This window comes from Oryx dammah, unplaced genomic scaffold (genome assembly GCF_014754425.2).
Source record: "Oryx dammah isolate SB20612 unplaced genomic scaffold, SCBI_Odam_1.1 HiC_scaffold_12, whole genome shotgun sequence".
Classification (NCBI taxonomy): domain Eukaryota; kingdom Metazoa; phylum Chordata; class Mammalia; order Artiodactyla; family Bovidae; genus Oryx; species Oryx dammah.
In genome coordinates, this window is record NW_024070196.1 from 23,493,416 (window position 1) to 23,505,596 (window position 12,181).

Here is a 12,181-nt window from a genome sequence, read left to right on the forward strand (position 1 = left end):
GATGTGAGTTCACCAATTAGTAAAAGATTTGGGCATTTCAGATAAAACACACTGCAAATTCTTGAATTCATCAAAAGGTTTAAATGAAAAATAAGTGTTAATAGTTTATCATGAAAAATAGAAGAATATATTATTAAGATCCCCATACTGGAAACAAGTTTCTCCTTTAGTTAAAAAAGTATACATGTGCATGTGCACACCCATGTGCATACACATGCTATTCTATTATTTGGGCATATATGTATGGATACATGTTCCATAACTTACAGTCATTACAAAATCACTTACTTCTGAATCCCAGTTACTTTTGAAATCAAGACTCCATGGTTCTCAATATCTTCATACAAGTTTCAGGGTGTCAGAAGTAAAAGGGATTTTACCATCTATTAATGTAAATCAATTAATCCTAGAATCTCTTTTAAAATAGTTCTGCCTCACAGCCACTTATCATGGACTCTTAATAGCACCAATAACCCGGGAACTTCTGCGACTGTTGGGAAAGGCAGCCACATTCCTGAGCAGGCTTTTGTCCCCACTCAGCTGCATAAGAGGGTCCAAGGTCCAAGGCCTGGGACCTGGAACATTTTGATACCAAGAGCTAAAGAACCACACAGACTGTGCAATGCCTATCATCTTGTGTAGCGATATCTTTCCCTGTTTTAGATTAAATGAGTGCTCTTTTCTTATTGCTTAAAGCTTATACATCATGTGCCACCTGCCAGCCCCACTGCTATATCTGTCTTTAGCAAGGTTCCTTTCATTGCAATGTGAGAGGGGTGGAAATTGCTCTGCAATGGCTACCACAGAAGACTCTCTGGCCACGAGGAAATGATGCTCACTGTTGTAGTTGATCTTGCGCTGTCTCTTTTCTTTGTAACCAAAGCATCATTTCATCCAATGATTAACTGCAAGTATTTTCCTTAATAGCTCTGATACCAATGTTTGTTGAGTCCTCTATTGGGACTGGTACATGGTATTCTGTTCAACAAACTTTACTGTGAGAAATGTTAGAAAACAACTTATTATTTTCAGTCAAACTATCTCCAATAAAAATTCTACTTATGTACACCCCCTGGTCAATACCACAACAAACTTTCTATTCTCACTTTGAGCATATGAAGTAACATAATCCCTCTTCTATATTAAAATTCTGAAAATATGCATGTACTCACCCTGAATCTTTACACTTAATAAGAGTGAAATCATATATTGAAATACTTGATATCAGATTTATTTATCCACATGTTTAATTAAATTATTTAATATCGATTGAACAATTTATGTTTCTGTTGTCTCTCACTAACTTATCTTGGTTGTATGCACAAATCATTAATGCTAGGCAAAGTGAGGAGGCTGCAAATTACATTTCTGAGTCTTCATTGCCAAATGACTTTCATTTGAAAGAAACACAGTATTGAACAGGAACAAACTATTTTTAGAAACAGAAAAGATGGATAACCTCAAAGCATTATGTTAAATGAAAGATGTCAAACTCAAAGATGACAGACTGCAAAATTCCACTTATGTCATTCTCGAAAAAGCAAAACAGTGGTAATGGAAAACAGATTAGTGATTGCTAGGGTCTGGGGGTAGAGGTAGAATTGAATTTAAAAAAGAAGCATGAGGGAACTTTAGGTACAAGAAAACTGTCCTCTAGGATAAATGTGGACTTTGTTAATGAGAGTGATGATAGAGGAACCAAATTTTAAGGATGAGTTTTCTGAATTGGTTCTGGAGTTCCTGGAATTACCTTTCTAATATGACCAGATTTAAGGAGGCTAATGAATCTATTTCCAGTAGGAAAAAGAGTGCTGATAATTAATAGAGTTACTCCAACTATCTGTTCTGGATATTCCTAATCTACCAATTGTAAGAGAAAACACCATTTTTAGAAACTAAAAGAATATAATGACTTTAGTTGGTTGCTTCTATTAAAATATATATATAGCAGAAACCTGAATTAAATAAACCCAGGAGAGAGGGAGGAGAAGCTGTCACACCCTACAACCACGGCAGAACCCAACAGGAAGATGAGAGACTGTTTTTGCCTAACAAGATCTCAGCAAAAGAAGACTCTCACAAATTAGCTGAAGCTGCTGCTGCTGCTGTAAGTCGATTCAGTCGTGTCCGACTCTGTGCGACCCCATAGATGGCAGCCCACCTGGCTCCCGCGTCCCTGGGATTCTCCAGGCAAGAACACTGGAGTGGGTTGCCATTGCCTTCTCCAATTAGCTGAAGAAAAACCACTAAGCTTTGAACTCTCAATTCCTTCAATGGACTCTGTTTACTATTGTGTTCCCAACTTCCTTTTCCCCTCTATAAAAGAATTCTCCTCTTTATCTTTGAAAAAAAAAAAAAAATGTGCTTGGCTCACATGGTTGCAGTCCCCCAACTGTAATTCTCTGCTGATCCTGAATAAAGCAGTTTTTGCTGTAGAAATAACTGAGAGTCTATTTGTTTTAGGTCAACACTTCTAATGTTACTGAACAAAGTAGTAAAAGGAAAGCTTAAACTCAAAATTTGAATTCCCATCTCAAATACCCCGAAATGACCTAAGAGCTTCTGGGTATGCTCTGAAGCTTATCTCCTGCACAAAGCTGAAATTTCTACAAATCAAATGCAGAACCTTATCCTGTGATGGGCTGAATTATAGTCCAAGTTGAATTCTCATCCTTACAGAGTATCATTTGTTAATAGAAGGGAGCTGAAAGTTAATACAAATTTAGCTATGGTTAGTAAGTGCTCCTTTTCACTTTCATGCATTGGAAAAGGAAATGGCAACCCACTCTAGTGTTTTTCCTGGAGAATCCCAGGGACAAGGAGCCTGGTGGGCTGCCATCTATGGGGTCGCACAGAGTCGGACATGACTGAAATGACTTAGCAGCAGTAAGTGCTCAATCTGCCAGTAACCAAGATTAACGGAGTAACCAGTATGGCACAGTTTCCCAGGGTCATCATCCAGCTACCTGAGGGCAGATTACTTACATTTGAAAGCTCCATTATGGCATTATTAGCATTTTTCCTTGATGAAGTAGACACACTGGATATAGCGTTGTCTTTCCTGCGTGGAATGCTTCTGCCCAGACTATCAGTCTTGAACTTACAGGATACCTTATTTACCACAATGTTATTCCACAGAACATTGTTTCTGATCAAGGAACTCATGTCACAGCAAAAGTGAGGTGATGGGTCCATGTTCATGGAACTCACTGGTCTTCCCATATCCCCACCAACCTGAAGCAGCTATTGGAAGGGCCTTTTGAAGACTTATAGCATCATATAGGTGGCAATACCTTGCTGGCCAGGAACAAGGTTTGCCAAAAAGCAGTATAGTCTCTGAATCAGTGTCCAATATATAATAGTTTCTCTCATAGTCAGGCCTCTAGGCCAGCAGAGCATGAATTCATGGGAACAGGAAGCAAACATTTTACTAATGGGACACTAGGGTTAGTGAGTGGTACCACTTTCATTTCTACTTCTTGATCCTTGGACCTATGAATCCCATTCTCTTCTCCTCCTGTCTTCAATCTCTCCCAGCATCAGGATCTTTTCCAATGAATCAGTTCTTTGCATCAGGTAGCCAAAGTATTGGAGATTCAGCTTCAACATCAGTCCTTCCAGTGAAAATTCAGGACTGATTTCCTTTAGGATGGTCTAGTTTGAGCTCCTTGCAGTCCAAGGACTCTCAAGAGTCTTCTCCAACACCACAGTTCAGAGAACCAATTCTTTGTCGCTCAGCTTTCTTTATGGTCCAACTCTCATATCCATACATGACTAATGGAAAAACCATACAGTGGGTTTACCTATGCTGAATTTAGATAATATTAGATATTAGATGAATCATGTACTTATTTTGAGTTGGTGCTGGAATTAAGACTGAGTTTTTAGGCTGGAATGAGTATATCTTACCTAGGAAAGAATGTAGATTTTGGATGGCCAGGGACAGAATGCTGAGTATGTCCCCTCAGTTCAAATGTGGATATTTTGATTCTAAAGGTGATAGTATTAAAAAGTGGGGGCCTTTTGGAAAGTGATTATGTTACAAACGTGGAGCCCTTCTGTATGATAGTGCTTGTATAGAAAAGACCCTAAAATCTCCTTTGCCCTTTCACCATGTGAGGTTACAGTGAACATAAGGCCATCAAAGAAGAATGTCTACTTTCCCCAGACACCAAAACAATAGACTCCAAAAATAAGTGCCTTAATCTTAGACTTCCCACCCTTCACAACCATGAGAAATAAATTTCTGTGGTTTATAAGCTAGCCACTTTAGTATATTCTGTGTAGCAGTCTGAAGAAGACATACTACTCTGTAAATTTCTCAGAAGGTAAAAATTGACCAACAACAAAAAAGTGAACTTTACATGATGTGTATAAAAGGTAAATTTTAAAAAGTGTAAGTGGTCAATATATAGTTGTTCACTGTAAAAGTCTGTTCAATCTGGTGTACGTTTTTTTAAATGTGTATCATAAAATGTTTTCATGGAAATATGAATAGAGAGAGAACAAGTGGAGAAAGAGACGGGGATGTGAGGAACAGGAAAGGAGGAAGGAGAAGAGAAGAGAGAAAATAGAATATTAGTCTAAGTGTGTCAGAGATATAAGATCTACACAATATTAAATGATTAATGTTGTCTTTGTACAATAATGTGCCTATTTTTCTTAAAGTATTTTTATTAAAGTATTTTTATTTTACTTAATTATTTCTTTAGCTTATGGTGGGATTTGCTGCCCAGATTCCCCTTAAAGTCCTCCAATATCTCTTTTGCTAATAAGAATTGCCTCTTGCAAGGTCAACTCTCTTTAACAGGATCTTCTCATCCAATAATTACTTGCTGCTGCTGCTGCTAAGTCGCTTCAGTCGTGTCCGACTCTGTGCGACCCCATTAAGCAATTAATATAGCACAAAAATCTAGTCCTCTTATCCCAGTTTGGTGTATTTTCTAACAACCATCCTCATTTCCAGGTGACCAGCTGAGATCTTTGTGAATACTCTAGCAAATTCCAGTTTGTTTGTTTGTTTTCCCCACTCCAGTCCTGCTCTGTCCTTTTTCTATTCCTTCTATAGGTGGTGACTGCATGAGCATTCCTTAATAAACTTCCTACACACTAATCTAATTTTCATTTCAGATTCAACTTTCCTGGTAATTCAGTCAATTACATTTCCTCCCATGTAACGCAAAAGAAAACTACTTCCTTAGTAGTGAATTGAATAATGAAACATACAGAGTTCCTCTAAAAACGGTGGAAATAAGACAACTGAGAACATCTGAAAATTGAACAACCATCCTTTATTCTAAGTAACATAAGTACTCAAAGCCATCAGCTTAGTTCAATTCTTAAAAGTTCTCTTAGTTCTCAAACACTTATTTCTGTTATTGGATAAAAGGGAAAGATTTAATCAATTATTTTCAACTGCACTTATGACTTCATTATACTTTCCTTTGAAATAATTTGTATTAATGCAAAACAACAGAGAATCCATTTTTGTTGACAGTATCCCTGCATTAATTTCCTGAGAACATACACATCTTTGAATAAAATCTGTATGCTAGCTAATACATAATACTGAAAACCTGTTTAAATTGCAGTTTTAACTGTTACCAGTGTATAAAGCTATTCAAGTTGAAGAAAAAAATCCGGATGAATGATTTAGCTTACATTAACAACATTTGAAGCATTCAATGTTTCTGTTAAATAGAAAAGGAGATCTTCCTCTTAATAATTAGTTATTGGGTTATTGTGTTTGCAACATGAGTATTTACATGTGAAGCCTTTTAATCTGGAAAAACGTACTGTTTATATATTTAAGAGAAAATAAAATGTCTAATCTTTTAAAATATTCATGGTGAATTGAAACAAAACAAGAGAACATATACATGAAAAGTTAATAGTTGGGATCATAAATTGAAGTGGGGTGGGGAAAGAAGGAAGGGGGTGAAGAAGCAACAAATTCATAGAAGGGGGTGGTAACACATTGTCAGGAGGCAGCCTGAGGAAAAAATAGGTGAAAATCACAAAGCAGAGACATGATGCACAGAAAGGGAAACAAAATTGCAGCCAAGTAGCAAAAGCAAAGGTTTAATAGTTATTCTGAGTGGGATACGTTGACAGCATGCCAAAAGAATTAGGATCTAATTTGTCTGGAGGCCCAAAGATTCTGTGGAAGAGGCAGAATCAGATAAATAGAGTCTATTAAAAAAAAAAAAAAAAGTCAAGGGAACAAACTGATTTTGAAGGGAATATTATGTTCCTGCCAAAATCCCTTGACTCAAAAAAGGAAAGACAGATGATCCCTCCTGTTACATGACAGTTGGGTCATAATGTTCAATTTATGCACAGATATGGATGACGCTATTTTTCAGCCAACCCAAGAAGATATAGGAAGCTGTCTAACCATCAAAGGAAGGCTTGACCCTTTAGTAAAGAGAAAGACTTAAAACAGTAATCAAGGACCATTTCTTCATATACATACAGATACACAATTAATGAAGCATCCTTATATACAGAATATAACTTATTGTACATGTGATTTATAAAATGTTTCTAAGTATTTGAATTAATGATGTGACTGCTTAAATTTTCAAGTGCAGTAAAAGCTCCTATTTGATCTCCTTTGACCTAATTCATCTGGTGAACTGACATTCATTCACTCAATACAGTCCATGGTTCACCTACTCTCATATATCAATATATTTCTGCTACCTATTCATTTTATGCTTAGCAGTTTTAGTTACATTCATTCCACAATTTGTTCACCAGAGTAGTACCTCCTATCATAATCATACAGCATTGTATAATTGTATTATGGTAAACAAATATTAGCGTTTCCCTGGTGGTTCAGCAGTAAAAAATCTGCCTGTCAATGCAAGAGATGTGGGTTCCATCCCTGTGTCAGGAAGAATCCCTATAGAAGTAAATGGCAACCCACTCCAGTATTATTGCCTGAGAAATTCCATGGACAGAAGAGCTTGGTGGGATACAGACCATGGGGTCACAAGAGTGGAACACAATTTAGTGACTAACAAAAACAACAACAAACACACATTAAGCTGATGGATAAAGTATGAAGCTGTAAAGCACAGTTTTGTAACTAAATATAACTGTCCAATAAATACTTCAGCACCCTATGAAAATATTTACACTAGGATTCATGAGAATATTATTATTACTCTCAATTTTAATCTCAAAAATAAAGTAAAAATGTTGAGGAAGTTACCTGTATATAGTACAAAACCTATTTAGGTCTGCTTCTGGCTAAAGTTTGTGATTTGGGGAAAGTTACTTTACATCTCTAAGTCTCAATCCTTGAATCTTTAATGAGAATGTATATTCCACATATGATTGCAACATTATTTCCTTCCTCACATGCCCTTCTTAAAATTGAACTTGATCCTCCAGCCTTGGAGAAGTGAGTTCAACATCCTCTCTTGAACCTCAGTGGATCTTTTTACATAGTAAATAGTGCTTGTTATATGACAAACACTAAATTTTATTCAATGTCAGGATATATTCATCCAAAACATAATATACTTTACTAAAACAGATTTACAGATATTTGATTTTCAGTTGACAAAAACATTTAAAAAAATAATCTCAAGGATTAGCATTACTCTGATAATAAAATTTGACAAAAGCTACAGGAAAATCCTTCACAGTCTGATCATGAGTAATGCTGGATAATTCCAGGTTGGAAGCAGACTACATAGTATAATGACATAATGGGAAAAACTGATGGTCACTTAGTTATCAGATTTGCTAGGAGATGACAACATACAAATTTATCTTTTTTGCTAATTATATAAAATATTGAAAATAGCTAATCTTAACCTTTTCTGTTTTATAAAAGGAAGTTGTTAATAGGTGTTAAGAATCAAAGAGCATAATTAAGTGTGTGAGAAATTATCTCATAAATTACATATTTGAACCTGTCAATCTGTGTTTTGGTGTATTTGAAATTGGGGCAAAAAATCTTTTTACCATCTTGTGTGTTAAAAATTGATATTGTGGGGCTTCCCTGGTGGCTCAGCGATAAAGAATCCATCTGCCAATTTATGAGACACAGGTTCAATCACTGATCTAGGAAGATTCTCCATTCCTTAGAGCAACTAAACCCTGTACACCACAGCTATTGAACCTGTGAGCCAGAACTACTGAGCCTAAATGCTGCAACTACTGAAGCCCACAAGCCCTGGAGCCTGTGCTCTGGAAAAGAGAAGCCAGCCAATGAAAAGCCCATGCACTACAATAAGAAAGTAGCCCTCTGCTTGCTGAAACTAGGAAAAAGCCCTGGGGCAGCAAAAGATCCAGCACAGCCATAAATATACAACATTATAAAAAATTAATATTCAAATTACTGAAATAAATTTTTTAAACTAGAGTTTTACTTTTAAACCAAAATTATAAAACCTTCCTATACTGTATAATGCTCCTCTATCTCTGAAATCACCTTGAGGGATTCACTGAAGTAAATAATTTTATTAAGAAATTTAAAGTTGATAACAAACACTCTCTTCAAACAACACAAGAGAAGATGGACATCACCAGATGGTCAACACCGAAATCAGATTGATTATATTCTTTGCAGCCAAAGATGGAGAAGCTCTATACAGTCAACAAAAACAAGACCAGGAGCTGACTGTGGCTCAGATCATGAACTCCTTATTGCCAAATTCAGACTTAAATTGAAGAAAGTGGGGAAAACCATTAGACAATTCCAGTATGACCTAAATCAAATCCCTTATGATTATACAGTGGAAGTGAGAAATAGATTTAAGGGGCAAGATCTGATAGACAGAGTACTTGATGAAATATGGACAGAGGTTCGTGACATTGTACAGGAGGTGGGATCAAGACTATTCCCATGGAAAAGAAATGCAAAAAAGCAAAATGGCTGTCTGAGGAGGCCTAACAAATAGCTGTGAAAAGAAGAGAAGCCAAAAGCAAAGGAGAAAAGGAAAGATATAAGCTTCTGAATGCAGAGTTCCAAAGAATAGCAAGAAGAGATAAGCAAGCCTTCCTCAGCAATCAATGCAAAGAAATAGAGGAAAAGAACAGAAGGGGAAAGACTAGAGATCTCTTCAAGAAAATTAGAGATACCAAGGGAACATTTCATGCAAAGATGGGCTCGATAAAGGACAGAAATGGTCTGGACCTAACAGAAGCAGAAGATATTAAGAAGAGATGGCAAGAATACACAGAAGAACTGTACAAAAAAGATCTTCATGACCCAGATAGTCACGATGGTGTGATCACTCACCTAGAGCCACACATCCTGGAAGATGAAGTCAAGTGGTCCTTAGAAAACATCACTATGAACAAAGCTAGTGGAGGTGATGGAATTCCAGTAGAGCTGTCTCACATCCTGAAAGATGATGCTGTGAAAGTGCTGTACTCAATATGCCAGCAAATTTGGAAAACTCAGCAGTGGCCACAGGACTGGAAAAGGTCAGTTTTCATTCCAATGCCAAAGAAAGGCAATGCCAAAGAATGCTCAAACTACCACACAATTGCACTCATCTCACATGCTAGTAAAGTAATGCTCAAAATTCTCCAAGCCAGGCTTCAGCAGTATGTGAACCGTGAACTTCCAGATGTTAAGCTGGTTTTAGAAAAGGCAGAGGCACCAGAGATCAAATTGCCAACATCCACTGGATCATGGAAAAAACAAGAGAGTTCCAGAAAAACAACTATTTCTGCTTTTTTTGACTATGCCAAAGCCTTTGACTGTGGATCACAATAAACTGTGGAAAATTCTGAAAGAGATGGGAATACCAGAACACCTGACCAGCTTCTTGAGAAACCTAAATGCAGGTCAGGAAGCATCAGTTAGAACTGGACATGGAACAACAGACTGGTTCCAAATAGGGAAAGGAGTACATCAAGGCTGTATATTGTCACCCTGCTTACTTAACTTATATGAGGGGTGTTGGGGAAGATTCTTGAACATTCCTTGGACTGCTAGGAGATCCAACCAGTCCATTCTGAAGGAGATCAGCCCTGGGATTTCTTTGGAAGGAATGATGCTAAAGCTGAAACTCCAGTACTTTGGCCACCTCATGCGAAGAGTTGACTCATTGGAAAACACTCTGATGCTGGGAGGGATTGGGGGCAGGAGGAGAAGGGGACGACAGAGGATGAGATGGCTGGATGGCATCACGGACTCGATGGACATGAATCTGCGTGAACTCCAGGAGTTGGTGATGGACAGGGAGGCCTGGTGTGCTCCGATTCATGGGGTCACAAAGAGTCGGACATGACTGAGCAACTGAACTGGACTGAACTGAGAGTACACCATGAGAAATGCTGGACTGGAGGAAGCACAAGCTGGAATCAAGATTGCCAGGAGAAATATCAATAACCTCAGATATGCAGATGACACCACCCTTTTGGTAGAAAGTGAAGAGGAACTAAAAAGCCCCTTGATTAAAGTGAAAGAGGAGAGTGAAAAAGTTGGCTTCAAGCTCAACATTCATAAAACTAAGATCATGGCATCCAGTCCCATCACTTCATGGGAAATAGATGGGGAAACATTGGAAACAGTGTCAGACTTAATTTTGGGGGGCTCCAAAATCATTGCCGATGGTGACTGCAGCCATGAAATAAAAAGACGTTTACTCCTTGGAAGGAAAGTTATGACAAACCTAGATAGTATATTCAAAAGCAGAGACAATACTTTGCCAACAAAGGTCCATCTAGTCAAGGCTATGGTTTTACCATTGGTCATGTATGGATGTGAGAGTTGGACTGTGAGGAAAGCTGAGCACTGAAGAATTGATGCTTTTGAGTGTTGGTGTTGGAGAAGACTCTTGAGAGTCCCTTGGACTGCAAGGAGATCCAAACCAGTTCATTCTAAAGGAGATCAATCTTGGGTGTTCATTGGAAGGACTGATGCTGAAGCTGAAACTCCAATACTTTGGCCACCTTATCTGAAGTGTTGACTCATTGGAAAAGACTCTGATGCTCAGAGGGATTGGAGGCAGGAGGTGAAGGGGACGACAGGGGATGAGATGGCTGGATGGCATCACTGACTTGTTGGACATGAGTATGAGTGAACTCCGGGAGTTGGTGGTGGACAGGGAGGCCTGGCATGCTGTGATTCATGGGGTTGCAGAGTCGGACATGACTGAGCTATTGAACTGACTGAATATATGTAATATATTTAAATTTCTTCAAATTCTCCAATCTACCAATCTAACAAAACCATCCCAAGTATTAAATATACACAGTTAATTTAATGGCAACATACTTTCAATATTCTTGCCTGGAGAACCCCATGAACCCCAGAGGAGCCTTGCAGGCTATAGTTTGGGGTTACAAAGTGTTGGACATATATTGAGTGACTGAAGAACAGCAACAGTTAATTTTATCGATGATCATACAAATATGTTTAATCATAGATTATCTTTAAGTATTTGAATAAATTTGGTTTCTGCTACCTCTCATAGATTATGAGTACATAACTTAAGCATTAAATACACTTTAAGTACTTGAACAGATTATTCCTAAAACCCAGCACAGTAGTACTGATAGTTTGTCTGTTACTCATTCATTTTTATCTTTAATTCTAAGGACTCAAATTTAACGATTCCACTAACAGTCTATTTTCTGCGATCATTTCTATTGTGTGTCAGTAAGGAAATGGAAATCACATTTCAGAATATATTTGAGTTAATTTCTCTGTGGGTTTAAGGTTTTTTTATTATTAAACCCATTTATTCAAGATGGTAGACCTAGAAATATACTTTTTAGCACAACTTTCATCTTTCTGTTATAGTAACATGCCAATAATGACTAATCTATTCCCTCTAAAAGGGAAGTTTTCCCAGCATTCATACCCTGGGTTCACGTTTTGCTATTACCTTCTGGCCTCCACACATAGATTGCTTTACCACTTCAGTGGATTCAATTAATCAATTTTCCAGATGACTATTTTAAACTATATGTATATCCTTCAACTCAAACACTTAAAAGCTTTTAATATATATACAATTTAAGGATTTATCAAGTTTCAGTCTGATTTTATACCAAATTTTTTTCTAAAGTAACTTCAATTACAATTATCTTTTTTTTTTTGGCTGCATCACATGTGGCACTTGCAGAAGGCAGTGGCACCTGCTCCAGTGCTCTCGCCTGGGAATCCCGTGGACGGGGGAGCCTGCTGGGCTGCAGTCCAGGGGGT